The 16,835-nt window shown below is 62.2% G+C and overlaps 1 protein-coding gene across 1 annotated transcript in view; it reads left to right on the plus strand.

The window, feature by feature from the left end:
* STK32C (serine/threonine kinase 32C) overlaps positions 1-16,835 on the plus strand; it is an 81,670-nt gene that overhangs the window by 28,613 nt on the left and 36,222 nt on the right. The gene's annotated exons all lie outside the window — the stretch shown is intronic.

A 16,835-nucleotide genomic window follows, 5' to 3' on the forward strand; every position in this document is an offset into this window, starting at 1 on the left:
GGACGCGGCTGTCAGGCCCAGGGCGGGCGCTCAGTACAGCCACCGCGCGGGGCCCCGGGCAGGGCCCCGGGCCCCACCGCTGTGCATGCACACGCACCAGACACACGTGGGCACGCAGGCACACGCACACACGCGTGTGATCTGAGCGTGTCGCTGGGCTCCAGAATAAAAGTGATTCTGTGCCAACGCTGCCCAGGTTTCAAGTGACCCCAAAGGGAGACCCGTGCCCTGCACCGAGCACCCTGCTTCTGAAGGGGTGCTGGTCTCCTGGTTCAGCTGGCTCGCTCTGCCCGGGGCACGTGCGTCACTGGCCAGAGGAGCCGCAGTGGGGAGCGGGGGGCCTGGGGGCCTGGGACTGGGCTGGAGCGTCCCGGCTGTGCGAGCTGCTGTGGGCACAGGCTCTGGGGCGGGTGGGGAGAGAGGGCAGCGGGTCTGCGTGGCCCAGGCTGGTGCTGAGGCTGAGCGCTGGGCGGTGCGCGGGGTCGCCCAGGTGGCCTTGACGGAGTGGTCTCGGGATGAGCCCGCTCCCGCGTGGGCCGGGCCACCAGCTGAGCTTATTCCAGCCCAGCAGCAACCCCCCTCCCCCCAGCCCCGCGGCCGCCCTGGCCTAGCGGCCCACTCCCGGTGCGTGGCAGACACGCGCGCGGCTCCCCCTCCCCCTCCCCCCCAGGCCCCGGGGCTGTGCTCCTCGGGGCCCCTTCCCACCGGCTGAGCCCAGTCCGAGTGCCCCTGCCCCCACGGCGCTTCTAGCGGCTCCCACCCCTGCCGTGAACTCCCCTCGGCACCACCACCTCTTGCCCCCGTCCTGACACCTGGCTTCTGGTACTGACGGCCCTGCTCGGTGGCCCCGTGACCTTGAGCAGGTGACCCAGCCTCTCTGATCTGTAGTTTCATGCGCTCAGATGTGCAGGACTCTTTCCTGCAATATAGGTGATCGGGGACCCCAAACTGCCCCTCTACAAAATATTCACAATGTGTATTTTGTGTATGTTCACTGAGGTTTAATTATGGTAAAATGCACAGAGCAGAACTGTCCAGCTGATGGGTTTTGACAGACATGACCCCCCAGGTACCCAAGACCCTAGTCCGGATACAGACATTTCCGCTGTCCCGGAGCCTCCCCTCCTGCTCTGTTCCGGGCGGCCCCTCTGCCCCTGCGGCGACACACGCGGCTGCTGTTTCTGTCACCACGGATTAGTTCTGCCTGCCCTTGAACTTCTGTAATCAGCATCACACACAATGTGCTCTTTCAATGCAGTGTTTTGGGGATTCATCCATCTTGTTACGTATCAGTCGTTTGTTCTTTTTTTAAAAGGAAAGTTGCTGAGTCCTGTCCTACATTGTACGAATATAACTCAATTTCCTTATCCAGTCTCCTGCAGATGGGTATTTGGGTTGTTTCCAGGATGCGACTGTCAGGAATAAGGTTGCAGAGAACATTCCCGTGTAGACATCTGTTTGGTTTCTTGTGGGTGAGTATCTAGGAATGGAATTGCTTGGTGGCACAGTCAGTGTACGTCGAACTTTGTAAGAAACTGCCAGCGAGTTTTCCAAAGTGACGTGCGATGCTCCGTCCTCACCGAAGCCTGTGGGGTTGGCTGTTCCGCGTCCGGGTGGAGCCCTGGCGTGTCAGTCCATCCTGGGCTCTGCCGGCAGGAGGCAGGGGTGCCCTGCCGGGGCTGTTACACGGCCTAGTGTTTCACGATGTTGCATGTCCTTTCCTGGTGTGTTGGGCTTTTGTGTATCCTCCCCTGTGAATTGTCTGTACACATATTTGCCCATTTTTAAATTGCGGGTTTGTCAATTTATTAATGATTTGCAAGTGTTCTTTATGTAATCCAGTTAGAAGTCCTTTGTAGCAAATGTGTTGTAAATACGTCTAGGTTTGACTTTCCATTTCCTTAGTAGGGACTTTTAAGGAGCACACATTTTAAATTGTGATGAAGCAAAACTTATCAATTTTTTTTCTTTTACGGTAGGTGTTTTTGGCATTATGTCTAAGAAATCGTTGCCAGTCTTTAGGTTGCAAAAATACTATCTTATTTTTTTTTTCCTAGGAGTTTTTTACTTTCAACTTTTGTGTCTCTATCGGCAGCCCATATAGAATTTGGGGGGGTGGGGCCTGGTACAAGGTGTGGCCAAGGGTAATATTTTTCCTGATGGCTTCCTGGTTGTTCTGTTTCCATTTGTTGAAGGCGGACATTGCCCGTAGACCTGCTTTAGTGCTTTTGTCAAAAACCAGTTGGCCGTGGGTGGTGCTGGACTGTTTCTGGACAACCTGTCTGTCCTTTGCTCCGTGTGTCTGTCCTCACACCAGCACCAAATCAGATAGTGTGAGTCCTCTAATTTTTAAAAAAATCATTATTTTGGCTATTCTAGATTCTTTACATTTCCACGTAAATTTTAGTATTTGCCTACTAGTTTCTACAAAAAAGCCTGCTAAGGTTTTGACTGAAATTGCACTGTTTCTACAGATACATCTGGGGATAAGCGACCTCTTCACAGTGTTCTTTGTTCCAACCCAGGGCTGAGCGGCCTGTTTCCGCGGATTTAGGCCTTCTGCAGTTTCTCTTAACAGTGTTCCATACTGTCACGTGTATGCGTTTTTTTACACGCTTTTCTTCACATATGTTCCTAGGTATTCGATGCTTTTGGTGCTATTGTAAGTGGAATTTTAAAAATCTCAGAGGTTTGTTGCTATATATTAGAAATGCAACACATTTTGTATAGCCCTTGCATCCTGTGACCTCACTTAATTCACTTCTTAGCTCTGGAAGTGGTTTGTAGAGTCTTTAAGATTGTCTCTGCAGACAGCTATGTCATCTGTGAGTCAACGCATTTTGGCTTCTTCCTGTCTGGTTTTTTTGAACTTCTTTTCCTATGTCACTGGCCGGGGCAGCACCATGTTAAAAGAAGTGGTGAGAGTAGCCAGCCTTGCCCCGTTCCCTGTCCTTGGGAGCAGGTGTTCATTATGTCACCGTTACATGTGGTGTTAGCTGCTGCCTTTTTTGCGGACGTGCCTGCTTTCCGGGGAGAAGTTCTGTTCTGTTCCAGTGTGCTGAGTGTCTTTGTCATGAACGGCTGTACGTTTTGTCATATGCTGTTGTGCAAGGTCTTTTCGCAGCCTTGCTGAGGCATAGCTGACTCACACACAGTAAACCGCTTTTTTTGCATCTGTGAGGTGAGCATGTGAGCCTCCTCTGTTCTCTTAGTGTAGTTGTGACTCAAAGCAATGGGTTTTCAAAGTCAAACCAACCCTGCATTCCTGGCATAACCCTCACTCAGTCGTGATAAGTTCTATTTGTGTATGCTGCTGCTAATTTGCTGATATTTTGTTAAGGAATTTTGCCTCTGTGCCCATGAGGAATATTGGTCTGCAAGTTTCTTTTCTTGTAATGTCCTTCTTAGGTTAAGAAGTGCTCATTTTCCCTACTTTCTGAATTAGTTTGTATCACATTGGTGTATTGTTTCTTCCCTAAAAGCTTGATGGACTTCACTGCTGAAGCCACTGGGCTGGAGTTCTTTTTCATACGATAGTTTTCAGCTATGAACGCATTATTTAGCAAAACAGATATAAGGCTTGTTCAGGTTGTGCGTTTTTGTATGAGTTTGGTAAATTATGTATTTCAAGGAATCTTCCCATTTCATCTAGTATAATTTGTTGACATAGAGTCGTTCATGATATTTCTTTATTATGCCTGTAGGATCTGTAATGACATCCTTTTTCTAAAACACTTCCAAAGGTTTCATGGATCTTATGAACCTTATAAAAACAGCTTTTGGCTTTGTTGATGTTCTTGTATTGTTTGTCTCTATTTAACTGATCTCCATTCTTTATTAGTTTCTTCCTTCTACTTTATATACTTTGTTCTTCTTTTGCTGTCTTCTTGTTTTCTAATTTAAGTACTTGGAGCTGTGAATTTCCTTCTTTGTACCACTTTGGCTACATCCTACACATTTTGATATGTTTTGTTTTCAAACTTGTGTGCACCTAGCAAGTTAGCCTCAGAATGTCTGAAGGACCTGCAGAGAAGAATCAATAAATCCAACATTGTAGGGGGAGATTTCAGTATGTCTGTATTATTTTTAGGTTGGGGAAACACAAGTTGGCAAGAGAATAAAAGATCACAATTAACAAGGAACACAATGATAGACGTTCATAGATTCTGCATCTAATAACTGGAAAATGTGTATTTTTCCAAAACCAACAAGGAATGTCTATACAATTTAACTTTGTGTGAATGAAGTCTCACTCTTACATGTCTGGCTTCTTTCTCTCAATAGGTCACATCCGTGGGATCCATCCTCACTGTTGGCTGCTCTTGAAGTCCATTCATTCCCTTTCTGTCTGAATTCTTTGTGTGACTAGATTGCACGTTGCTGGTCCATTCTGCTGATGTTGGGCATCTTGGGTACTTCCCAGTTTTCACCCATTCCAGATTCCTTGTGCATGTCTTTTGGTGAACATACATGTGCCTTCCTGGATGAGGATTGGCTGGGCCATAGGATCTTATCCACTCAACTCTACCAGCTGTTGGCCAACAGTTTTTGAAGTAGTGGCACAGTTTCACTCCCATCAGCAATGTTGATCACACCCCTGCCAGCCTCTGCTTTGTTGGCCTCTGCAGTTTCAGGCTCTCTGGTGGGTGGGGTGGAGTCCACATCCCTGTGGCTAAAGCATGGAGCTCCCTTCCCTGTTGGCTGGGCCAGGCATTAGGACATCCTCTTTTACGAGGTGCCTGTTCAAGACCTTTAGTGATTTTCTGTTGTGTTAGTCTTTTTCTTATTGATTTGTGGGAGCTCTTTGTATATTCTGGATATTGCAGACATGTGTGTGGCAAGTACATTCTTCCCCTCGAAGGCAGCCCTCTGCTCTCCTAACAGAGACCTGTGACAAGCTGCTCCTGACTGTGGTGACCGTTCCGGGGGTGCCCATGCCAGACTGATCCATCCGACACCTCAGGGGTTTAGTTGATTGTGTGTAAGTTATGCCTCAGGAAAGCTCTTAAAATACCTTGTACACCGGCAACAACTAATGAAAGATGTGCAACATGTGTGTGGAGCAAAGGGGCCCTAAATAAATGAGGGATATGAATACCGGAAAGAGGTCCACCTTCTCCAAATTGATGTATGGACTCACTGAATTCCGAAGCACTTGACAGACGGATTGAAAACGTTTAAGGAAGAACAAGGGCCCCTGGAGAAGAGCGGGCCTCTGTGTGGCGGATGTCAGTGGTCATCACCACGTGGACACCGAGGGCATGACCTCAGGGCGTCCGTTCAGGATAGACAGCAGGCCAGACGGAAGACGCAGAGCCAGCCATGCCACGCACAGGCGGCCCCGGCTGAGTCAGAGGCAGCCTGGCCTTGGGGACCCGAACTCAAGGGCCTTCAGTGAGGAGGGGACATGGCTTGAGGACTGGGAAGGCTGGGGGAGGGGGCAACTGGCACTGACAGTCTCGCCCCCCACCTCAGCTCCGCTGTCCTCGCTCTGGCCTCAGGCTCCGCCGGCTCCCCGGGGTGTGATGCTCCCCTCCAGCCTCTGGCCCACCTGCCACCCCACGTCCAGGAGCCCCGCTTCAGTGTGACGGGCCAGGCCCGGGCAGTGGGTGACTGGGAGCTGGGTCCCCGGAGGGCTGGGCTGAAGGGGAAGGCGGCCTGTGCCAGCTGGAGGGCTGAGTCCCCAGAGCTCGGCTCCTCCCGGGGCCGTCGTGTCGGCTCCCACGTATTTCCAGACAGAACCCACTGCTCTGCTGCAGGGACGGGCCAAGGAAACGGGTCACTGCCTCCAGTCCTTTTTCGAAACTAGGCTGAATATAAATAAAGTGCAGATTTGATGGATGAGGCTGGGACTTTTATGAACTTAGCGTCGTTTACTGTCAGAACAAAGCTGCCTTAGCTACACACGTGACTCCTCTACCTCTTCCATCACGGAAGAATGGGGTTAAGGACCGTCCTGCCCCCAAGTCCCACCCAGGGCCGTCATCTTGAATAGGAAACGCAGATGTATCCTGTGCAGATCCGATTCGGTTGTGAGTAACTCGTTAAATAACACTAATTTTTTTTATTGAGGGCAAGTCCACATAAAATTCACCATTTTCAAGTGAACAACTCAGCAGCTTTCGGTGCATTTCCAGGGCTGTGCGGGCCCCCTCTGTCTAGGTCCAGGGCCTTGTCAAGGCCCTCTCCCGGTGGCCACCGTCCACTGCCGTCTCTGGTCTGCGTGTCCCAGACACTGTGGCACGTGAGCCCTGCACCATGGTGTTCGGGGCTGGCTGCTGTCACTCAGCATGTGTCCTCCAGGTTCGTCCGTGCCCCAGCGGATACGGAGCTGCACCCCTTTTATGGCTGAATAGTATCTCATTGTGTGGACGGCCCACGTCGCCTTTATCCATCGCAGGCTGACGGGCGTGGGGTCGTGTCCACCTCCAGGCCCTGCTGGGGGTCCCTGCACCCCTGCTCCCGCCCTCACCCCGCCTGCTTCCCGGGCTCTGCGTCCGCAGTCCTCGGCCACGTCTGTCTGTGGGTCCAGCGCCACCTCAGGGCCCCCACGCGCTTCCTGTCGTCCTCTTCTGTTTCCTGTCTTTTCTCACCGTGGACCCCGCCCGGCCCGAGCTGGAACTTTCCAGCGGCCCCCAGCCCTGTGCTCCCCTCACGGGGTGTCGGTGCACCTGTGTGGGGTTGATTCACTGGAACAGAACCGGCCCCGGGACCCCGTGCCTGCTTCCTTCCTCCCACGTCAGGGGCTGCCAGGCCACTGCAGGCATGGTGTGGACGGTCCTGCCCCTCCGAGTGGATGGGACGGGCTGGAGGAGCTGGGCAGGGAGCTTATGTGTGATTCGCCCTCGAGAAGCCCTGGGCGCCTTCTGTTTCTGCATCCTCTCCAAGGAGCCTGGACCTGCAGGAAACACCTGCATCTACTCTGGTTCCACAGCGGCCTGGCTCCAGCCCAGGGTGGGGGGCAAGTGTTGGCCGTAGGGACGGAGGGCACAGGGGGCAGGTGACTTCCCAGGGAGACAGTCCAGCACCTCCCAGATGCACATTGGGGCCACTGGTGTGACATGCGGGTGCTGGGCTGGCCTGCTCGCTTCGAGGGAAGCAGTGACTGTGGCTAGGGTGTGCTCGCGCCCCGAGTTCCACCGAAGGGGTGGGAGCCAGTCTGACCGCCATCCCCGCTCCCACAGGGATGACGGAGGGGACGAGGGCCCAGCCTGAGCCTCCTGGAGGGATCCAGGGGGAAAGCCCAGCCGCGGGGGGACTGGAAGGAGACGGGGCTCAGCCAGCCCTCTGGGCATCGTGGCTCTGGGCCTCGGCCACGTCGGGAGCCCATGGGCGCCGTGGTGGTGTGCGGAGCAAACTTGGACGGGGCCTTGTCTCCCGGCTTCCCTCCCCATGGGATGACGAGGGTGCCACGTGGCCGCCACGTGCGGGCGAGCAGTGCCTCCGGAGCTTGCGGGCCGGTGCCAGTGTGCCCGGTGCCAGTGTGCCTGGTGCCAGTGTGCGGCGCAGGCTCCTGATGGCGCCTTGTGGGTGTGAGCCTCCATGGACCCGCGCCTGGAGTGGCACGGTGCCCAGCCCTCGCCCACCATCCACTGCCGTCTCTGGGGGCCTGGCCAGCGGGGTCCCGGCCTCCTGGGGAGGGTCCTGGCCGGCCCTGGCACTGGGCCTGTCCCACACACACCACCTGGGACCTCTTGCCCTGGAAAGGCTCAGCCCCGAGGGTCACAGCGTGGGAGCCTGCATGTGGGGCTGGGGCCTGGGCCCTGCGGCTCCCCCACACGCGGGAGGGGCGGAGCATCACACCGTCCCCGGGGTTCCGCCTCAGTGACACCACGCCTGGTCTTCCGAGCCCGCCACCTGCTCGGAGGCTGCGCTGTCCTGACCTCGGCCGGCCTCTCCCTTCCGGGCGGGCCCTGGTGTGTCTGCAGCTCAGCAGGCAGGGTCCCGCCCAGGCCGCTGGCAGCCAGTCTCCACGTCTGATGGCGCGGGCGTGGGACCACTCCTGGGGGCGGGGGTGGGGCGGCGCTGTCGCGGGAGCCCCTGCCTTGCGACCCTTGGTTTCCCAGCACCAGGGCTTTGCCTGCGCTTTTTCTTTCCTGAGTTAAACTTAATGCCATTTGTGTTCTGATGTGCGTGGCCCTGGGCCTTGGTGACGTGTCTGCCCTGCCCCTGTCCAGAAGCAGGAAACCATGGCAACGGCTGAGGCTGTGCTGGGGCAGGACCAATAGTAAGCCAGCCGCCACGTGAAGGGAGATGGATCTGATGAGGCAGGTGTAGACCTGGAGTGACCTGCCCCGCAGGGGCCCCGTCCCCGAAGCTCTATGGTGAGCATTTGAGGGAAACTGCAGAGGAGGCTCTGACGTCCTGCGTGTCCCCCAGGTGGCTGGGTACATCCAGGTCCCGGCGGAGGGGAGGACGTGCAGGGCTGGACGCGCAGGGCTGGGGTTCCCACCTGGTGGGGGCATGTGGGGAGGCTGCAGGGGAAGGCGCCCAGGTCGAGTAAGGATGGTCTCCCAGCCTGCGGTCTGGGGGCCCCGCTGGGGGAAGGAGCGGGTAAAAGCAGCATTCAGTCTGCGCGGTGCTGCGGACAGCACAGCCCGAGGCCATGGTGTGGGCGCCTCTGGGGGCCTGGAACTCGGGTGGGTGAGGGGCCAGCCAGGCCTGGGCACAGGTCAATTTCTGCACACACATACATGCCTGTGTGTGTAAATGTGCGAACACACGTGGAGACACGTGTGTTCGCACACACACCCCTTCTCAGTCAGGCCGCGGGTGGCACCCTGCACCCCCGATTGCTCGTGGATCCCCAGGGCGCCCCTCCGAAAAAAATCCCCAGAAAACAACACGTGCTGGTGAGGACACCGGGGAAGAGGGTCGCGGTCCCTCAGAAACCACTCAGTCACCACGTGATCCAGCAGTTCCACTTCCGGGTATGTATCCAAAGGAACTGAAAGCAGGTCTTAAAGAGACGCCTGCACACCAGGTTCACAGCAGCTAGATCATGGGAGCAACCTGGCGTCCAGCACGGATGGAGGCGTAAGGAAACGGGGGCTCTCCTTCCGTGGAATCTGGTTCCGCCTCGGAAAGGAAGAACATTCCCACACGTGCTGTGACCCGGAAGAACCCGGAGGACACGATGCTCAGTGAAGTCAGCCAGACGCGGGAGGACGGACTCTGTGACGCCCCTTACACGAGGCCCCGACGGCCGTCAAGTCCACAGGGCCCGAGAGTAGGCGGCCAGTGGCGGGCGCCGGGCCTGCGCCCCGTCTTCCTGGCACGGCTGCTTGGTGGTGCCCAGGGACCTCGGTGCCCCCTGGATCCAGCCTCTGGCCGTCAGGTTCCAGCGCTTCCTTGGAGGCCCCTCTGTCCTGCCTCTTTGGGGAAGGCGGCAGGGTCCTGGCAGGGTCCTGGCAGGGCGGTGGCCGGGAGCCCAGAGCCTGCAGACAGGCAGGTGGAAGGACGCTTAGACAGATGGAACTTTTTCCAGCCCCTGGGCCAAGCCAAGCACCTCCTGCCGCGTATAGGCCTTGACTTCTCACCAGGGACCTTCCCGTATCCCTAGGGATCTGGACCGTCCTCTCAGCCCCTGCAGGAGCTGGCCTCCCTCCATGCGGCCCGACCCCTCCGTGGGCAGCTGTGCTGCCCCAGGACACAGGCCCCGCAGACCGCGTGCTCCCGGCCGGCCCGGCTCTCAGGCGCCAGGGGGTGGGCTGCCGCGGACCCAGGCCCCCAGGGAGCTGCTCGTCCCCGGAGGGGGCCCCGCCCCGTCTCTGCGGGCGGTCTGCGCCCGGGGCCTGATGCCCTCCCTGGTGGGCGCGTTGCTGGGCTCCCAGGGCTGGCCCCCGGTACCCGGGAGGCACGCCCCCCACACTCAGGGCTCACGTGTGCTGGGGCCTCCCGGCAGCGCTGCGGACGGAGGGGCGGGTTGTGTCAGGAGAGGGGTCGCTGTGCTCTGCTGGGCAGCCCGGCTCGGGGCTCGGGGCCCGGGGCCCGGCTGCTCCCCAGGGCTTTCTCCCCCGTCCCCGCCCACAGCTGAGCCGGGACGCGTCCTCCCAGCGCCCGGCTCCCTCGGTGCACTCCTGCCTGCACGTCGGGACTGGGAGCCCTGGTGGGACTGGGAGCCCCCGGGCAGGTTCCGCAGCCGGGGCGGGCGCCCAGTGGCCGGGGGGTCCTGGAGGGGGTCCTGGAGGTCGTCCTGCTGGTGGTACGGGGGTGCTGAGCCCCGCAGGTGGTGGGAGGCGGCCAGCGGTGGGCCCTGGACGGCAGGAGCCTCTGGGTGGCCCGGGGGGCACAGATGCCCCGGCCCCGGCCGGTGAAGGGGCGTCCGTCCCGGCGACCTCCCTGCGGGCCCGGGGCAGCTAGGCCCAGCCGGCCGGAGACGCTTTATGGATCCGGCTGTTCCTTAATCACTAATTTATGAAGGTTTCCGGGGCCATCTGGGCTTGTCGCTCTCAGATCTTGGAACACGACTCCAGACTGAGGCCGACGGGCTCCAGGATAGGCGGGGGTGTGTGTGCGCGCGCGGGCCGGGCGGGGAGGCACTCCCTTCGCTATGGGGGTGCGCTACGGGCCAAAGCCCGTCCTGAACGCAGACCGCCACCCCCAGTCCCCGGGCGGCCAGTGCAGCGTCCGCTGCCTGTTGGTCTCAGGCTGCAGCCTCGCAGGGCCCCCAGCCCCGGCGCATCCCTGGGCGCCAGAAGCCGGGTTGTTCCGGAACCCGGGCCCCCAGAGGCCTCTGCTGTCTCTTGGCCGCGGCCGCATCCCGGTCGAGCCTGCTTCTCAGGGAGGACAGGGTGAGGGCCCTGTGCTGGGAAGGGGCTGTGGTGGCGGAAGGTGCAGGGCCCCTCCGGGTGTCCCCCCCGCCCCCCGGCAGGCTGGGGGACCCTCTGGGTGGGGAGCCCTCTGCGGGGCCTGAAGGGAGCAGGGTGGCCCGGCGGGCGTGGGTGCGGGGGTGTCTCAGGTGGCAGGAGGGGCCGGCCCCTGCGTGGGGGAGGCGTGTGAGAAGCTGCCCCACCCTCCCCACCCCCGCCGAGGGGCGGGGCCAGGACCCCGGGACTGCAGGAGGGTGGCCTCGGGCACGGAGGCCTGCACCCCTCGCACGGGGTCTGCTGACGGGTCCCCCCGCACGGGTGGGCAGTGCGCGTGGTGCTCGGCCGTCGCCGGGTGCCCAGGAGCCCCTCGAGGTGGCCCGCCCCGCTCCTCCGGAGCCTAGCGTCCAGGCCAGAGCAGACGCCTGATTCCCCGCCTCCTGGGTTTCACCCTCCTTCCCCGGGGGTCTCGAGACGTCTTCAGGGGCCAAGGAAGCCCCTGGTCACGGGGCCCACGCAGGGCAGAGCAGGCAGGCGGAGGACGCCATCCTTCTCCTCCCCGGTCCCTCACCGGGCCTGCTGGGCGCTCAGGGGTCGTCTGCCCTCATCGCGCAGTTGCTCTGAGAAGTAAATGCAGGGATGGCCGTGGGGCTTTTGCAGACGGCCCGCTCCCGGCCTGCTCCTCTCGGCCTGTTGCGTCTCGGTCCCCGCAGACCCGTGGCCCCGGAGGACAGGTGATGGTGAGCGGGTCAAGCTGTGTCTCTGAAATGACCGTCTGCCGAGCGCCCGCCGTGCATGCGGGTGTCCGCGTAGACAGGAGGGTGGCGGGGCGCCCTGGGAGGCAGCCTGCACAGGTCGGCCGGGAGCTGCGCTGTGGCCGTGCGGCTCTGCGGGGACAGGGATGCTTCTCCTGGAGGGTGTTTTGGGTCACAGGGTGTACGAGAACATCCAGGCGAGTTCTGTTTGAATTTCCAGCGTGTGTGACCTGTGGTTTTCTATTACAGCTTTCCCCGTGAGCCCCACCTTCGGGGTGGGGGTCTCCCGAGGGTGAGGATGCTCTGGGGGCAGGCTGGGAAAGGGCAGACCCGGTCTGGGTTCTGGGTCCAGCCCGGGCCCGGGCTGCCCTCCGGCCGTGGGCAGCTCACCTTGTACGCACGCTGTCTCAGGTCCCGAGACATTAGGATGTTGGGGGAGGTGGGTTGGGAGCAGGGCTGCCCCCCAGCCTGCAGGGAGCACCCGCCCCCGGGCTCCTGCAGCCTCACTGGCAACCATGGCGGTGACTCACCAGGCTGCCGCCTGTCTGTTTTTACTCTCCAGGGCCCATCTTCTCTCTTGCCTGCCTTGCTGGGGGCAGCTTTCTGTCTGTTTTAAGAAAAGCCCTGGCTTAGGAAGGGACTGCCTTCGGCACCTGGCCTCTTCAGCAGGACCCAGTGCTCTCCCACGATGGCCTGTTGGGAGGGCCCTCTGCCCGCGGGGGTGGCGCTGACCCGAGGGCTGGGCTCTGACGGGGGTCCGCGCCAGGGTGTTGCTCTCCTCAGGTCGGGATCAATGCTGGGCCAGGCGCACGCGGAGGGCGGGTCCCTTTATTTTTGGGGAAACGTGTTCAGACATCACCTCGCCTCTGCTTTGGACCCCGTGGTCCCTGCACGAGAGCCAGCGTTTGGCTTTCTCTGTGGCCTTGCCCAGGTGCTCGGGGAGCGGCGCCCCCTCATCTCCCTCCAGCCCCTCTGCCCACGAGCCTGTGGCCTGCCCCCTCCCAGCCATCGGCGGGACCCACGGGGCAGCTGCACGTGATGGCGCCGGGGCGCCTGTGTCTGGACAGCAAAGGCAGTGAGCGGGAAGCCAGGGACGATGTGTTAGTCCCGCTGGAGACGGAGCCGTCAGACCGCTGACCGTGCTTCTGGAAGAGAGCTCCTTGCCTTTTCCCTGGGGGCGGGGGCCTCCTGGGGGAGCCCTGAGAGTGGGCAAGAAGCAGCCCACCTGGGAACACGGTTGAAGGCTCCTTAGGGGGACAGAGCTTTGTCTGGGCTGCTGGGTTTAGCGCTGAGACAGGTTGTAAGGAAAGTGGCCCGTGACCGCTGGGCGCAGGCCATGACCCTGACCCAAGCCAGGGCCCTCCAAGAGGGCCTGGGTGGGCTCCCCCGAGGCTGTGGGCCGTGCAGGGGGTTGGTGTTGGCCCCTCAGCCCCTGCGAAATAGAGTGAAAACCTGCTTCCACGCGCGTGCCGTCGGTTGGGTCAAGATGACCTATTTTCACAGCAACGGCTGTGCTTCCCACGGCCAGCTCTGCGAAGAGATGCCTTCCTTGAAGAATAAATATTCTCAAAACCTTCATTTTAAAATACCTATCTGCCCCGCGAGGCGTCTGCGCCGGTGCCTGGGTCGCCACGGGTGGGGTCCCGCGGTCTCCCGTGGGCCCCACACACAGGCTTCCTTTGTGCAGGACGTAGGCTCCTGGCAGAGGAGGGTCCAGGCCAGACAGGACTGCTGGAGCTGAGCTACCTTCTCCTTTGACCTTCGTTGTAATCCGGGAGGTGTCGAACGCAGGGGAAGGTGTGCCACAGCGCTGCACGGCCACACCCGTCACGGAAACACCGGTCCCTCGAGCCGGTGGCCCGGGCCCCTCCCTGGGTCACTGACGAGGGGGCTGACCTTTGCCCAGCAGTGGCTCTGACGCCTACGCAGCAGCTGGGAAGTCGGGAGGAGGGTGGACGAGCAGGGTCCCCCCAACTCCTCTCTGCCCTGGGACCCCTGCCCCGCGCACGCACGCGTCCCCCTGTGCGCCTTTGGCTCCCGCAGCCCCAGCCCCTCCTCTTCTTGCCGAGACGCCGGATTCCGTGCCGGGGGACCTTGACGCGCTTTGCCAGCAGGACTGCAGGGGCGCTCGCGGGCGTCCGGGTGGTGGCGGTGTTTGCGGCGCGGCTCTCCCTCCACCCTCCTGATTACAGCACGGCTGCCGGCCAACCCGACCACCAGTGTTCTGACGCATCCCCGGCGGTGGGTTTCCCTCGCGCCCGCCTCCAGCGAGTGCCCGATGACGAGAGCCAGAGGCGGGGCTGAAAGCATCGCCCGGGCGCTCGGGGGGTGGGGGGGCAGTCACGGGACGTGCCGGTCTGGCCCTCCCCGCGGTGGGTGGGCCTCCCGCGTTGCCCGAAGCAGGCATGGGGCTGGGGGGGCGGGCCCAGAGCCGCAGCTGGTCTCAGACTCCCCTCGGGGGGCTGTGGGGCAGGGTCTCCGGGGGGTGGGAGCCGCCGGGGCAGGCTGGGCGGGGGTCGACTGGACCTGGGCATCCGGGTGGAGCCCCCAGTCGCCGGAGGGCAGAGCTGGTCAGCAGGGTGGGCTGGAGGCGCACGTGGAGGGGCGCGGGCCGGCTGTGCCGCTGAGCAGCGGCGCTGGGGCCGAGGCCGCCACCCTCTGGGGTGGTCCTTGCTCGTGGCCTCTGGTCTGATGTCGTGTGCACCCTGCCCAGCCCTGGGCCTGCCCGGGGACGCGGCCCACTGCCCTCGAGATGCCCGTCAGTCATGCCGGGGGCTCCTGTGCCGCCCGCATCGTCCCCGAGCGGCTTCCCCGACCACCCGCCGTGCCGTCTGCTGCCTGGGATCCCGTCCTGCAGCTGCCCTGCTGGCGTCTTAGGAAGTGGGGATGCTGGTGTCAAAACCACAGAGCTGGCACTGTGGGCGGCCCAGCGTGGACCGCAGGCTGGGGAGGACCGGGGTGGCCAGGCCGGGCTTCCCGCGGCGCCGAGCTCGCCCTGCAGCCTGGCCCGGTGCCCGCAGCCCCCCCCGCCCCTCCCTCCCCGAACCTGTCTATTCAGCCCCGTGGTGCGCTCCCTTCACGGGGGGTGGGGAGCGGCACCGGCTTCCTCGTGCTTCTGACCTCTTACTTAATGCCGTTTTGTCTCCAGTGGTGAGTTTCTTGCTGAGCATCTTGCTAACTTGCAGACCTCGGGCGCCCGTGCTCAGGGCCCCGCGGGGCTGCGGGTGGGTGCAGGGGTGCCACGGCCTCGGGAAGGGAGGTGCTGACTTCCGCTCCCGGCCCGCGGGACTGGACCTCCCGGCCCCAAGGCGCTGGGCAGGCCGTGCACAGCGGGACGCCCCCAGCAGGCTCTCGGGCAGTTCCTAGGGTGGGCGCGGGACACGTCCCCGTCCTCAGCTCCGTGTGGGCGCAGCGCAGGCTGTGCAGACCGCAGGCACGTGGGCGTGCGGGCCTCCTGGGCTTCTGACGAGTGAGGATGGAGCCCGGGGCCTCCGGGCAGCAGCAGGCTGCACCCAGGAGGAGACTGGGCAGGTGGGCAGCTGGGTGGAGAGGGCCCTGGGTCCTGAACCACCCGCAGAGCCTTCTCCCAGGTTGCCCTGTGCCCCCGACCACCCATCCGCTCCCCACTGCCCACGAGGGCCTGCTCAGACCCCCAGGTCACACAGGTGCCGGTCGCAGAGGCCAGTCCTAGGTTGGCACAGGGATGCTGTCCCTACAAGGGCTGGGGCTGCCCCGCCATCCACCTCTCTGCATGTGGGAGCTGGTGCTGGGGTTGCCTGCTCAGCCCAGCTCTGCTGGTGCAGGCCGACAAGCGCCCTGCGGAGAAGGGCCCCGCAGGGTCTGCCAGCACGCGGCCCTTCCGCTGCCCACGCAGGGCAGTGTCCTCCTGCCGTGCCGGTCTCGGCACCTTTGTCCCCTCTGGGTGCCAGAGTCCATCCCCAGATGGGAGGGGTGAGCCCCGCTGGCGGGCAGGACGCGCGGCTGGGGGAGGCGCTGTGCTGGGGTCTCGCGCTGGGCCCCCTCCTCAGCCCCCAGCTCCCGCACTTCCACCCTCCCTTCCCCCGCGCGTGCCCCTCCCGCACACGTGCACACACGTGTACGGACGCACCCATGCGCACACGCTCACACATACACATGCTCACACACACACGCTCACGGACACACACATGTGCACACACATGCACACACACGCATGTACACACGCACACGTGCTCACATGTATACACGCACACGCACAGTCACGTGCACGCACACACGCTCACCCGCAGGCGGCGCTGGAGACCAGCGTTCCTGAACCGTCTGGTGGAGAGGCGGGCGGCAGGGCCTCTGGTCTCCTCTGGCGGGGCCTGAGCAGCCGCACCGCGCCGGGCAGCCACGGGTGCGTTGGGTTTTCCCCGGGGGGGTCAAGGCTGCCCTGTAACGTGATGGTGGACGGGACAAGGCTCTTTGACGGTGGGGTGCCGTGGGGAGCACAGGACGCGTGCACAGAGCCGCAGTGCCTGCGTGTCGGAGTGGCTTCAAGGGGCAGCTCCTGAGCTGGGGCGGGCGCTGGGGACCGGGAGGCGGGAGCAGCCCGGGGCTGGCCTCCTCATGGGCTGTGCCCGCTCGGGTCTGTGCCACGGCTCTGCTCTGTGACACGTGGACCCGTTTGTCTTGGGCCTGCCACACCTGGTCACCACCCCCGACACCTGGCAGATCACAGACCTGGGCGGCAGACCCGGGGGATGCAGACCCGGGGGACACAGACCCGGGGGACACAGACCTGGGGACACAGACCTGGGGGGACGCAGACCTGGGGGACACAGACCTGGGGGGACGCAGACCTGGGGGAACACAGACCTGGGGACACAGACCTGGGGATGCAGACCTGGGGGACACAGACCTGGGGACGCAGACCTGGGGGGACACAGTCCTGGGGACACAGACCTGGGGGACACAGACCTGGGGGGATGCAGACCTGGGGGACGCAGACCTGGGGGACCCAGACCTGGGGGAACACAGACCTGGGGACACAGACCTGGGGACGCAGACCTGGGGACGCAGACCTGGGGGGACACAGTCCTGGGGACACAGACCTGGGGGACACAGACCTGGGGGACACAGACCCGGGGGGACGCAGACCGGGGGACACAGACCCGGGGACACAGACCCGGGGGACACAGACCCGGGGGGACACAGACCCGGGGGACACAGACCCGGGGGGACGCAGACCCAGGGGGACACAGACCTGGGGGACGCAGACCTGGGCGGCAGACCCGGGGGGCCACGGCCA

This window comes from Hippopotamus amphibius, chromosome 5 (genome assembly GCF_030028045.1).
Source record: "Hippopotamus amphibius kiboko isolate mHipAmp2 chromosome 5, mHipAmp2.hap2, whole genome shotgun sequence".
Classification (NCBI taxonomy): domain Eukaryota; kingdom Metazoa; phylum Chordata; class Mammalia; order Artiodactyla; family Hippopotamidae; genus Hippopotamus; species Hippopotamus amphibius.